Source organism: Oncorhynchus keta, chromosome 19, assembly GCF_023373465.1.
Source record: "Oncorhynchus keta strain PuntledgeMale-10-30-2019 chromosome 19, Oket_V2, whole genome shotgun sequence".
Lineage (NCBI taxonomy): Eukaryota > Metazoa > Chordata > Actinopteri > Salmoniformes > Salmonidae > Oncorhynchus > Oncorhynchus keta.
In genome coordinates, this window is record NC_068439.1 from 46,336,434 (window position 1) to 46,349,836 (window position 13,403).

A 13,403-nucleotide genomic window follows, 5' to 3' on the forward strand; every position below is an offset into this window, starting at 1 on the left:
CCCAGCGACAGCCCCGAAACCTGAAGGATCTGGAGAAGGTCTATATGGAGGAGTGGGCAAAAATCCCTGCTGCAGTGTGTGCAAACCTGGTCAAGAACTACAGGAAACGTTTGATCTCTGTAATTGCAAACAAAGGTTTCTGTGCCAAATATTAAGTTCTGCTTTTCTAATGTATCAAATACTTATGTCATGCAATAAAATGCTAATTAATTACTTAAACATCATACAATGTGATTTTCTGGATTTTTGTTTTAGATTCTGTCTCTCACAGTTGAAGTGTACCTATGATAAAAAAATTACAGACCTCTACATGCTTTGTAAGCAGGAAAACCTGCAAAATCGGCAGTGTATTAAATACTTGTTCTCCCCACTGTATATCTGCCAATATATCATTTTTTAGAGGTGGAATAAATTATACTCCAAAGGATTCACATATACACTAAATTATTATTTCTTAACTAAATATTAAAATAACAATTTATGAACATTTATTTGTGGTTTAAATGATAGCCTCCAAAAAGCAACGACATCCTCTATTAATATGAAAGTAAATCAAAAACACTTGTTTAGATTCCCTTCTTAGGTACAACTTACACACTGTTTAACCCACTTAATATGTACAGTATATACTGTATTCTCGTCAAGGCTCATCCTATATTACTACTGCTGTACACACCTTTTCTATTCATATACTGTCCATACGGTCTATACACACCATCATACGCATACACAGTGTATATATTTACATCCTGGGTTTCGATATTGCTCGCACTAATATTTATATATTTATTATAGCTTTTTATGTGTGCTCTTCCTGGTACAAGAGTGCCCCAAGATAATAAAAAATAAATGGCAGACATCTCAGAACAAATTAGTCATGATTATTCATAAACTTCCAGCACATACTCATTTTGACCATTTCCACTTTGAAAGCCTTCAATGGCTCAAAGTGGAGGAGAGAGGCACTCAGATTAAGCTGTAACTCGTACATAAGATTGTCCACAGTATGGTCCCCAGGTATCTATATAACTACTTTAACTTGGTCCGGGATAACCATAATTATTCCACTAGGAGTGAAACTGACGCTGTTCCTTAAGATTTAAAAGTGGTATGGAAAAATGTAATTTTTTTTGTACTCAGCTGCCATTCTTTGGAAAAGTCTTCTAAAGAATTTGAAACTTCTACCTTCAATGGGTAGTTTCAAGTTCTCACTGCAATCAAGCAAGCAAACAATATCTCATCATGAATGTAAGCAGGCACATGGCCTAAATGATAGATCTGTGTCAACTGTCTTGCAGATTTCAGATTTCGTAAAACAAATTAAATAAGCCGACTAACATAATAGGCCCAACAGTAACAGTGTTATTGTTGTATCAAGGATGAGCACACTTTAGAGCCATTCCAGTGTTTGCACTTAAGTAGCACAGATTGCTATCTAGCTAGGCTCTATCTAGCCAGCAAGGTAGTTAGCCTAACTACATTGCTGGCTAGCAAGCCAGCTAACATTAACTAAGTGTACAAGTTCTTCTGTCCCTTTATTTGTCGTGTCCATTCTTCTCTCATGTGGTCTGTGCAGTCTGAATGTATCTAACCTAAATTGTCAGGAGTAAAAGTGCATCTGTCGAGAGCTGTATATAACGATGAGATGCTCAAGTGTCCGCTGTAACAATGGGAGTCATTGTCCCGAAGGCAGGAAAAAAGATGAAGTCCAAAATAAGCTCATAGAAACGCATTTGCCATTGTCAAATGTCACACAACAAAATGCTGCAGATGTCTCAAGTTAAGAGGGAGCCTGCAATTGGCATGCTGACTGCAGGAATGGCCAACAGAGCTGTTTCCAGCAAACTGAATGTTCATTTCTCGACCATTGGCTGCCTCCAACGTCATTTTAGAGAATTTGGCAGTATGTCCAAACAGCCTCACAACTGCATACCACGTGTAACCACGCCAGCCCAGGACCTCCACTACTGGCCTCTTAACCTGTGGGATCGTCTGAGACCAGACACCCGGACAGTTGATCTAATTGTGTGTTTTCACAATGGAAGAATTTCTGCACAAACTGTCAGAAATCATCTCAGGGAAGCTCATCTGCATGCTCATTGTCCTCACCAGTGTCTTGACCTGACTGCAGTTCGGTGTCATAACCGACTTCAGTGGGCAAATGCTTACCTTCGATGGCCACTAGCACGCTGGAGAAGTGTGAGTTTCACGGATGAATCCCGGTCTAAACTGTACCTGGCGTTGTGTGGGCGAGCGGTTTGCTTATGTCAACGTTTTGAACAGAAAGCCCCATGGTGGAGGTGAGGTTATGGTATGGGCAGGCATAAGCTAAGGACAACGAACACAATTTCATCTTATTGATGGCAATTTCAATGCACAGAGATGCCTTGATGAGATCCTGAGGCCCATTGTCATACCATTAATCTGCTGCCATCACCTCCTGTTTCAGCATGATAATGCACAGCCCCATGACGCAAGGATCTGTACACAATTCCTGGAAGCTGAAAATGTCCCAGTTCTTCCATGGCCTGCATACTCACCAGATATGTCACCCATTGAGCATGTTTGCCTTTATATTTTTGTTCAGTGTAGATGACATTGTGATACAGTCTACTCAATGGGGAGAGCATGAATGGCAACAACACCGGGAAACAGTGTTTACATATCTATGTATACAAGACAAAAATATAAACGCAAAATGATTTTACTGAGTTGTTGTTCATATAATGAAATTAGTCAATTGAAATAAATGCATTGGGGCCTAATCTATGGATTCCACATAACTGGGCAGGGGTGCAGCCATGGGTGGCCTTGGAAGCCATAGGCCCACCCACTAGGGAGCCAGGCCAGGCCAATCAGAATGAGTTTTTACCCAAATAAGGTTTTTATTAGACAAAAATATAACCTCAGCATCTTTGTCCGCATTTTTGTGCGAATGGAACATTTCTGGCATTTTTTATTTCAGCTCATGAAACATTGGACCAACACTTTACTTTACATGTTGCATAATATTTTGTTCAGTGTATTTTTCATTAAACTGTAACAACCTCGGCTCTCAGCTGTGCGACATAAGTCCCTGAAGATGGGACAAAGCGCATAACAAGTTGGCCCTGAGGAAGCCAGCTGTTCTCAACCACTTCATTGCTCCATTCTTCCAAGAATGAAGAGGCAAATACACATACACGACACCAGCTTGATATGTCCCTTGTCCCCAATCTTTTTACCCACAGAGTAACAGGCTTGGTGCTCTCTTATCTTTTTCTGTTTGTTCTAGGTGTTGGAAGAGCTGACAAATCAGAACTGAAGAGGATTGTTAAAGAGAACCATGAGGAACACCTAATGCTGTTCATGTTGTTTCCAATTTGAATAAATGCATTTTATGTACAAAATGTTTTGCTGTATTTACATTTAGAATATTTCAGGAATCATTTCCCCCGTAAATGTACAGTGTTAGCAGCTTAATACTGTAATTTTGCTTTACACCAGAGATACTGTAATATATTTTTCAGTACAATTTTCTTACTGTAAAACATTACATCATCCCTGCTTTAAATTTACACTCGTGTATGTTTAAGAGGTGGGTTTTAGGGTGTGTGTGTGTTTGGGTGTGTGAGATATGAAAGTAGAAGCAACATAGCAGTGAGTGTCAGATCAGTGTTGTGTTGTCACTAGTTGGCCCTTGTGTCCTTTAAGTATACATTTACCCAGAGCAACAATTTCAAGCAAATTATATTAATTTCAGCCCAACATAACTAATTTCAGTCAGCAGCTTGATTTGATCCTCTTGTTTCCGTAGCGGGAAAATGGAAAAATTGTGACACATTGCCGAGTGTTATTTTAGATAAATGGTAGGCTTACAGGCTTATTGTTCTGAGTAAGTCAGTGAGGTTCTCTTTAAAATAAGTTTTTGAACAGCCTGGTTCACTGCTACATGTTTCTCTGGAGAGAAGCCTGACGTCAGCTGTTCAATTAATTTAAAATGACAGCTCAATATATTCCTCTCTACCATTGAGACTGTGTGTGTGTGTGTGTATACCTTTAACGCGTGTGTGTGTCAGTAAGAACAAAGATGTGTGTGTCAGTAGAAAGATATTTAGTTATCCCAGTGAATCATTCCGACTACAGAGGCAGACTGAGCACTGGCAGCAAAATCGTCTACAATATTTATTTTCCTCTCAAACACTGTCAGCCACATCAAAGGTCTGTTAGGTGGTTCAACTAGTTCTAAGCCAACGGCAGACATGTCTATGGAAAAATACATTTCGAACAGTTACATTTGCATAGAAGATAATAATTTGTAGTGCTGTTTAAATCACTCTACATATTTTTTATTAGAAAGGAGATGTTATCACCCATAAATAGATTCATGGCTGGAATTAAATAACTATTAGCGCATAACTTGCAAAAGTAAATTCACACCAGTTCCTTACATTTTCACTAAACCTCAAAATGATTAATTCATTAAAAATGCAAAAATGTGTCCTCAAATGTAAAATAAGATTTCTTTGATTACAGCTAAAATGTGAATTATAGCAGAATACTTATAATTTCATTCTAACGCAGCAAAAACTTTTTAAAAAACAGACGAATTCCCAATACAATATTCCATTTAGAAACCTATCCGATCCCAGGTGGTAGAGAATGCGGCTTTCAAAGGCAATTTCCGATAGAGCCTACATGTGCAGCATTTACCATGAATACAATCTCCACACATGCATTGCTTTTAAAATCTACAGTCTTCAACCCTTGATCAGATCGTATCCTGTCTGGGCAACACAGCTGATTAAAAAAAAATGTAAGAGTGAAAAAATAATATAACAATTAAATCAACTACAACCAGCATCAACATCACTGACTACTTTCTACTCCTGTCGACATTCATTGAGGAATGAATGTAAAAATATAATGTATAGCATCCATGTAAACAATCCTTAAGCACAGCTAACAAACATTTTAGTCATTTAGCAGATGCTCTTATCCAGAGTGACGTACAACACACACACACACACAGTGTTAGTGATGGAGCCTGGTATAGAACATAGCCAGAGAGACAAGATCAATAGGGAGGCTTGTGTTCCAAATAGAACCTGGAAGCATTCCAAGTGGGAACACTCAGAAGAACATTAGGCAGTTCTACGCATGGCATGGCTGGTGATTGTCGGGACAGAGACAGAGTCAACTCTGTGGAGACACACTGGGAACAGAAATAGGTTTAGTGTGACAAGCAGACAGGCATTAACAAATGACAAAGAGGACTGGGTAGATAGACACCAGACACAGATGGGGGCAGGGAAAGATGTTTGACTGAACACAAAAAGAGGAGAATAAGCCTTTAAATATAATTGCATTATCTGTTTTCTGTGTGTCATTGTGTGTGTGTGTGTGTGTGTGAGAGAGAGATGTGAATGTACAGTTGAAGTCGAAAGTTTACAAACACTTGTATTCCAAGGCCTAACTTCAAACTCAGTGCCTCTTTGCTTGACATCATGGGAAAATAAAAAATAAATAAGCAAAGACCTCAGAAAAAAAAAAATTGTAGACCTCCACAAGTCTGGTTCGTCCTTGGGAGCAATTTCCAAACACCTGCAGGTACCACATTCATCTGTACAAACAATAGTACACAAGTATAAACACCATGGGACCACACAGCACTTAGGTTGGAGTCAAACCACTCAGAAAGGAGACACGTTCTGTCTCCTAGAGATGAACGTACTTTGGTGCGAAAAGTGCAATCCCACAACAACAGCAAAGTACCTTGTGAAGATGCTGGAGGAAACACGTACAAAAGTATCTATATCCACAGTCAAACAAGTACAATATTGACATAACCTGAAAGGCAGCTCAGCAAGGAAGAAGATCCCAACGTGAAGCACGGGGTGGCAGCATCATGTTGTGGGGGTGCTTTGCTGCAGAAGGGACTGGTGCACTTCACAGAATAGATGGTATCATGAGGGAGGGAAATTGTGTGGATATATTGAAGCAACATCAAGACATCAGTCAAGGAGTTAAAGCCTGGTGGAAAATGGGTCTTCCAAATTGACAATGACCCCAAGCACACATCCAAAGTTGTGGCAAAATGGCTTAAGAACAACAAAGTAAAAGGTATTGGAGTGGCCATCACAAAGCCCTGACCTCAAATCCCATAGAAAATTTGTGGGCAGAACTGAAAAAGTGTGTGCGAGCAAGGAGGCCTACAAACTTGACTCAGTTACACCAGCTCTGTCAGGAGGAATGGGCCAAAATTCACCCAACTTATTGTGGGAAGCTTGTTGAAGGCTACCCGAGACGTTTGACCCAAGTTAAACAATTTAATAGAAATGCTACCTAATACTAATTGAGTGTATCTAAACTTCTGACCAACTTCACCCTTCAATTTTCCGACATTTCACATTATTACAATAAAGTGGTGATCCGAACTGACCTAAAACAGGGAATATTTTCTACGATTAAATGTCAGGAATGAAAAACGGAGTTAAAATATATTTGTCTAAGGTGTATGTAAACTTTCAACTTCAACTGTGTGTATTTATGTGCGTGTATGCTATTCTGCATTCCCCCCAAAACACACACACACAGAGAGAAACACACTCATGTCTGTGCAAGCCTTCTATCAGTCCAGATTTGACACACAGAGCAGCAGCGTAGCACCGTTCTGTCACTCCCAGTCAGCTAATGAACGAGAGGACGCTCTCACTCAAGGCTACCTGACCCTCTGCTACACTGACAGGCTAACAATGCTAATCGATTTACACACACACCACCTCATATGTGCAACTCAATTAGTCCCCTTAGCAGAAACAGAGGCCACATTCAGAACAGTAGGACTTTGTTAGCGGCTACAAGACACACTGACACAACCAATTATTTTCATTTCAGACTGGTACAACTGGGCAGACGTCATTTCAACGTCTATTCCACTTCGGTTCAATGTAATAACATTGCAATTATGTGAAAACAACATTGATTCAACCAGTGTGTTTACCAGTGGGTTCCTTGTTAATTTTCAGTAGCTATCAGGCCTCAAAATCGTACAAATAATTCTAGACTAGAACTACACTAGCTACAGTACTGTAAGGCTACCGATTGTAATGCAACATATTTTAGAATGTCTTTTCCCCTAAGGATCAAGTATTACATTTGACTTATTAATGTAATAGATTGCTTGTCAGGTTGTTTTTATGGTCATACTAACCACATTTAAAATAAATGAATAAATTAGACGTTAGTGCCAAGTGATTGTTCTTATATTAAACATCTCACCCCATTCAGGTTTTATTGCTTTCCAGAGACAGCCATTCCAGGATTGTTCAAAGGCATGCCTTCATCTAATGTTCCAATAGGACATGGAGCAGAATGTGAAAGGGATTCATGAATGCCATGTTGAAATGGCATCACCAAACCCTTTTCTGGTAATGAAACTCATTAAAGTGAAACTGACAGTGTTTTAGCAACATCAAATGTTATAAAAAATCTGTTCATATACACCCCCATGAAGACTATGATGTATTTTTTAAACGTTTTTACGAGCACTTAGATCAAATCAAACTTTGTTGTATTCGGCGCATGTGACAAGTGTAAACTTTACCGTGAAATGCTTTACTTACAAGCCCTTAACCAACAGTGCAGTTCAAGAAGAATAAAATATTTACCAAGTAGGCCAAAATAAAAAGTTATAATAAAAAGTAACAATAACAATAACAGGGCTATATACAAGGGGCACGAGTCAGTGTGCAGGGGTACAGGCTAGTTGAGGTAAACTGTACATGTAGGTGGGGGCGAATTGACTATGCATAGGTAATAAACAAACAGCGAGTAGAAGCAGTGTACAAGGGGGGTCAATGTAAATTGTCTGGTGGCGATTTTTATAAATTGTTCAGCAGTGTAATGGCTTGGGGGGGTAGAAGCTGTTGAGGAGCCTTTTGGTCCTCGACTTGGTGCTCCGGTACCGCTTGCTGTGCGGTCGCAGAGAGAACAGTCTATGACTTGGGTGACTGGAGTCTCTGACAATTCTCTGGGCTTTCCTCTGCCACCGCCTATTATATACGTCCTGGATGGCAGGAAGCTTGGCCCCAGTGTTGTACTCAGCTATTTGCACTACCCTCGACTTACGGTCAGATGCCGAGCAGTTGCCATATCAGGCGGTGATACAACTGGTCAGGATGCTCTCGATGGTGTAGCTGTAGAACCTTTTGAGGATCTGGGTACCCATGCCAAACCTTTTCAGACTCCTGAGGGGAAAAAGGTTTTGTTGTGCCCTCTTCACGATTGTCTTGGTATGTTTGAACCATGATAGTTCGTTGATGCGGACACAAAGGAACTTGAAATTCTCGACCCCCTCCACTACAGCGCCGTCAATGTTAATGGGGGCCTGTTTGGCCTGCCTCTTCCTGTAGTTCTCGATCAGCTCCTTTGTCTTGCTCACATTGAGGGAGGGGTTGTTGTCTTGGCACCACACTGCCAGTTCTCTGACATCCTCTCTATAGACCGTCTCATAGTTGTCGGTGATCAGGCCTACCATTGTTGTGTCGTCAGCAAATATAATGATTGTGTTGGAGTCGTGTTGGCCACGCAGTCGTGGGTGAACAGGGAATACAGGAGGGAACTAAGTACACACCCCTGAGGGGCCCCAGTGTTAAGGATCAGCGTGGCAGACGTGTTGTTGCCTACTCTTACCACCTGGGGGCAGCCCGTCAGGAAGTCGAGGATCCAGTTGCAGAGGGAGGTGTTTAGTCCCAGAGTCCTTAGCTTAGTGATGAGCTTCGTAGGCACTATGGTGTTGAACGCTGAGCTGTAGTCAATGAACAGCATTCTCATATAAGGGTGTTCCTTTTGTCCATGTGAGAAAGGGCAGTGTGGAGTGCGATTGAGATTGCGTCATCTGTGGATCTGTAGGGGTTGAATGCGAATTGGAGTGGGTTATGACCAGCCTTTCAAAGCACTTCATGGCTACCAACGTGAGTGCAATGGGACGGTAATCATTTAAGCAGGTTACCTTTGCTTACTTGGGCACAGGGACTATGGTGGTCTGCTTGAAACATGTAGGTATTACAGACTCAGTCAGGGAGAGGTTGAAAATGTTAGTGAAGAAACATGACAGTTGGTCCACACATGCTTTGAGTATACGTCCTGGTAATCTGTCTGGCCCCGTGGCTTTGTGAATGTTGACCTGTTTAAAGGTTGTGTTCACATCGGCTCCAGAGAGCGTTATGACGCAGTCATCCAGAACAGCTGGTGCTCTCGTGCATTCCTTCAGTGTTGCTTGCCTCGAAGCGAGCATAAAAGGCATTTAGCTCATCTGGTAGGCTTGTTTCTCTTTGTAGTTTGTAATAGTTTTCATGTCCTGCCACATCCGACGAGCGTCAGAGCCGGTGTAGTAGGATTCAATCTTAATCTTGTATTGACGCTTTGCTTGTTTGATGGTTCGTCTGAGGGCATAGCGGATTCTCAGAAGGCTCTCCAATCTGCGTCCGGTCATGAGACAATAGCAGCAACATTATATACACAATAAGTAAAAAAATATTATAAAATTGCACAATTGGTTGGGAGAATGTAAAACGTCAGCCATGGTCTATGGACAGTTTCTTACTTTCAAAGAATGTTTGGGAATGACGTAGAGTAAGGCATTTGTGAAAATTCTATAGCAATGTATAGTGGGAAAGCGGGCGTGTGTTTGGTCAATTAATAGAGCCGGTATGACGAAAAAAAAATGTTTTACTGTTCTAATTACGTTGGTAACCAGTTTCTAATAGCAATACTGCACCCCAGGGGTTTGTGGTATGAACTGTAGCCAATATACAGCTGCTAACGGCTGTATCCAGGAACTCCGTGTTGCATCATACTTAAGAACAGCCCTTAGTTGTTGTATATTGGCCATACCATACCCCCTTCTGCCTTATTGCTTAATCATAGCAGTCAAACAAGTTAAATCGACATCCATTGATGGAAAATGATCTGGCGAGTTTCATAAGGTCAAATGATCTTTTCTCTTGCGATATATTACATCATGTCATAGCTCGCAATAATTATTATTTTGAGGAAAACCACATTTTGCTTCTTTGGTTACAAGTTACTACGATAATCCTTAATTGGTTAGATTATGTAAAATATGGAGGAAGTTGGTCACTCACCCATTGAGTTTACATACTCCCAGCAGCTACTGTAGCTAGCTAGCTAAGGTTAGGCACTGGGTTGTTTGCTTGCTAAATAAATAGCTTCATAAATAGATACGCTAGTCTATTAGCCACATTTTAACTGTGATCTTGTGATCTTTGCCATTTCTGGTTTGATTGTATTGACAATCCCAGCCTTAGTAACATTTGTCAGTTTTTGTCCAAAATACAGAGTCACTAAAACTGAAATAGTGCATCCTGAATGGGTGGAGGCAGCAATCAATGTACCAACCCGATAGCAATATTTTTTGGACAACCAAGAAATGTATTAGTGAATCATATTAATCATGCATTGAACTGCATCCATCTATTCTGCCAACAATGCCTTGTTGAGTCAAACATAATCTATTTTTAAAACCTCTTATAAAGTAGGTTTTGTAGCATAAACTGGGAATTTTGCAAGGCATGCTCTCCCATGTCCAACTACAGAAGAGACATGGTCATCTGAGGGTGTGTATATGACATGGCTTTGATATTCCCACTCTCATCCCAAAGGCATAGGTGTGTGTGATGGGGAGAGGGATAGTGTGTGTGTGTGTGTGTGTGTGTGTGTGTGTGTGTACTTGCCTGTCCACTTGGGCATGGCAAAATCTATTTCAGAATCAGTGTATCACCTCAAGCAAACTCTCACACATGCCTCATTGCACAAAAATCGAATTTACCAGAGTGGTCCCCAAAGGTGACAGTGGTTTTAAAACCATTCCAGGCAATTACACAGATGAAATCCTGCTCTACTTGTGACCCCGGTCACAAACCTGCTGCTTCTAAATCTTCCAGAGTATCCCCCATACTACACTTATAACTGCAGACATCTGAACCTAACAGCTAAAGAGCATTTAGAGAACCAGTTAACCCAAATAACCTTACAGCTCAAGAATGTTTACTTACCAGTCAGTGACCACAAGCATGTCTGCAGTAACAGTGCATTGTTAGGTATCTAGCTGATTTACCATAGACCATACACTTTTACCTTTAGCCTTTACTCATGACCAGAATACTCACTGCATGTAAGGCCTTTATGTTCTTTAACTTCAGGTTATAGTCGAGTCGTCCAAAAGCAAGAGCGTTTCCTGGTCCATTTTTTCAGCTGCAAAAGACAGTAAAAGTGGTACCTAATCAGTTGCACAACTGAGTGCATTAAATCGAAATGTGTCTTCAGTATTTAACCCAACCCCTCTGAATCAGTGAGGTGCTGGGGGCTGCCTAAGTCAACATCCACGGCACCAGGGGAACAGTTGTTGTTGGGGGTTAACTGCCTTGCTCAAGGGAAGAAAGGCAGATTTTTCCACCTTGCTGGCTCGGGAATTTGAACCAGCAACCGAGCTGGAAGACGTAGATGCTACTTTACACAGGGTCATTCAAATTTCGCAGTTTTACTTAACCTCAAACTTTGGAATCAGAGGCCAGGTTCTATTCATTCAGCGTACCTTTACAAAGCTGCCCATTCACTGGCCTTGGCCTCTGCATTTAAGTACAGAAATAAAGATATGTCAGAAACATAGTTAGCTAAACTAAGTTGAAGGTAAACTCTAACGCTAGTTGGCTAACAGAATTTCCATCCATCCTCCTCAACTTCAGAAGTCTGACGAAAGCGGTCACTGTCAGAAACCATTGAAAACCAGTACAGTAACGATAGCTAGCTCCATTAATCACCATGCAAGCATGAGATAAACCTGCCAAATAGTTTGGTTAAATGAACCCAGATGGAGAATAAGTCAAATCTAGCTATGGCAATTTAGCTAGCCAGCTAACTTAGCTAGCTTTAACTAATGAGTGAAACCGTTTCCGAGACAGTCCAGAAGATGTGTCAGATTTAGCTAGCGGGAGAATTAACCCACTGGCTGGGTCAAATATCCATAGCACAACCATAATAAACCAGCACCAACAACTCTTGCTGTAAATACAGAGAAAAAACAACTATTGACCCAATGCCTGCAACCCAGCAATTGGGTCATCCAAACAACCCAACATGTTGTCATTTACACATCTCAAAGCCATGCATGCAAAAAGCCTTGACCTGTCTGGTGCTCGCATATTTCTCTGTCCTCAGTTTGATTGTATTTTTTGCCTTGGAAACGGATTGCTTCTAGAAATACAGAAGGAAAAATACATCCAGATGAGCTAGCTACAAGTTTAAAGCAATTACATATCTAATTGTTACAAATAATAAAATGGATTGGCTACATTTTTTTAGAATACATGCATTTACTTACCTTATCAAATCTTGAAGACGATACACTCATTTATCTCGAGTGAGAGCGCCGCAAACATATTTGCAGGGTGTTGATGCATCCCCCTCGCAATACCACAGGAAGGTATCCATCTGCAAAAGTTAAGTTTTGCTCTGATGTCAAATCAACTCAAATTGTTGCTAGCTTGCTACCTAAGATGTTGTGCTAGCTGACATGCTACTGAACCGTGATACTGGAATATTGTTATTAAAAGACAGCAACATATTCACCTAGAAATAAGTGTTTAGGCAAATCATTAGTTAGCTTGCTACCTATCAAATAAATTGTGCAAAAAATATGATAGCTAACATTAGCTAGCTAAGCTCTAGTCAGTCAGTAGCACTGACATAATGAAACTCTACCCTATAAAACATTGCTAACTAAACATCATTTAGCTAATAAAATGGTCACATTTATTAGGACGTTTAATGAATAAGTTACTCACCGGACAACTTTGGTAGGTACTGCAGATAGTTTAGTTTCCATTTTTCAACAGATGTTTTTAGTACCCTTGATTGGTCATCAATGGTCTTGAAACTCGTGTGTTCACCAGAAACGACTTCTGGCAAACTGTTGCCACTAGTAGCAATAAATATTATTGTTGTCAAAGGTTTGCCGCAGATTCACCACTAGTGGCAAACTTTGGCATACTTCTGGTAACATTTTATGACACACTATTTAGTTTGCAAGAAGTTTGCAGCAACAAATACATTTATGTACTAGTTGAACTGTAGAGATGAGATTTATCTTGTGAATTACATTTACACTATATTTTAATTCAGGTCATACATTTTCGGTGCTGTGAAGCAAGACTGCAACTATGGTTGTGCAATTGCTCCTGGTTTATCTGGCTGCAGTTGATGATAATTAATTCCAGCATGCTCGATAAGAATCATATCTGTGGAAAAACTAAGGAAATAGTAGTCACCAGCAGCCTCTAGGCAGATTCAGACATAAACATTAGTTTTAGTGCCCTTTTCTCCGTATCTGGAGAGAGTTGATA

General features: G+C 40.5%; 1 long non-coding RNA gene across 1 annotated transcript; it reads right to left on the bottom strand.

Moving 5' to 3' along the window:
- Positions 1–4,054: 4,054 nt before the first annotated feature.
- Positions 4,055–12,954, bottom strand: LOC118397775 (uncharacterized). Its single transcript, XR_004828491.2, has 4 exons — positions 12,846–12,954; positions 12,383–12,492; positions 11,172–11,256; positions 4,055–5,194 (listed from the first exon to the last, which is right to left on the bottom strand). It is a non-coding gene; the product is annotated as an uncharacterized LOC118397775 (long non-coding RNA).
- Between the last annotated feature and the right edge of the window lie 449 nt (positions 12,955–13,403).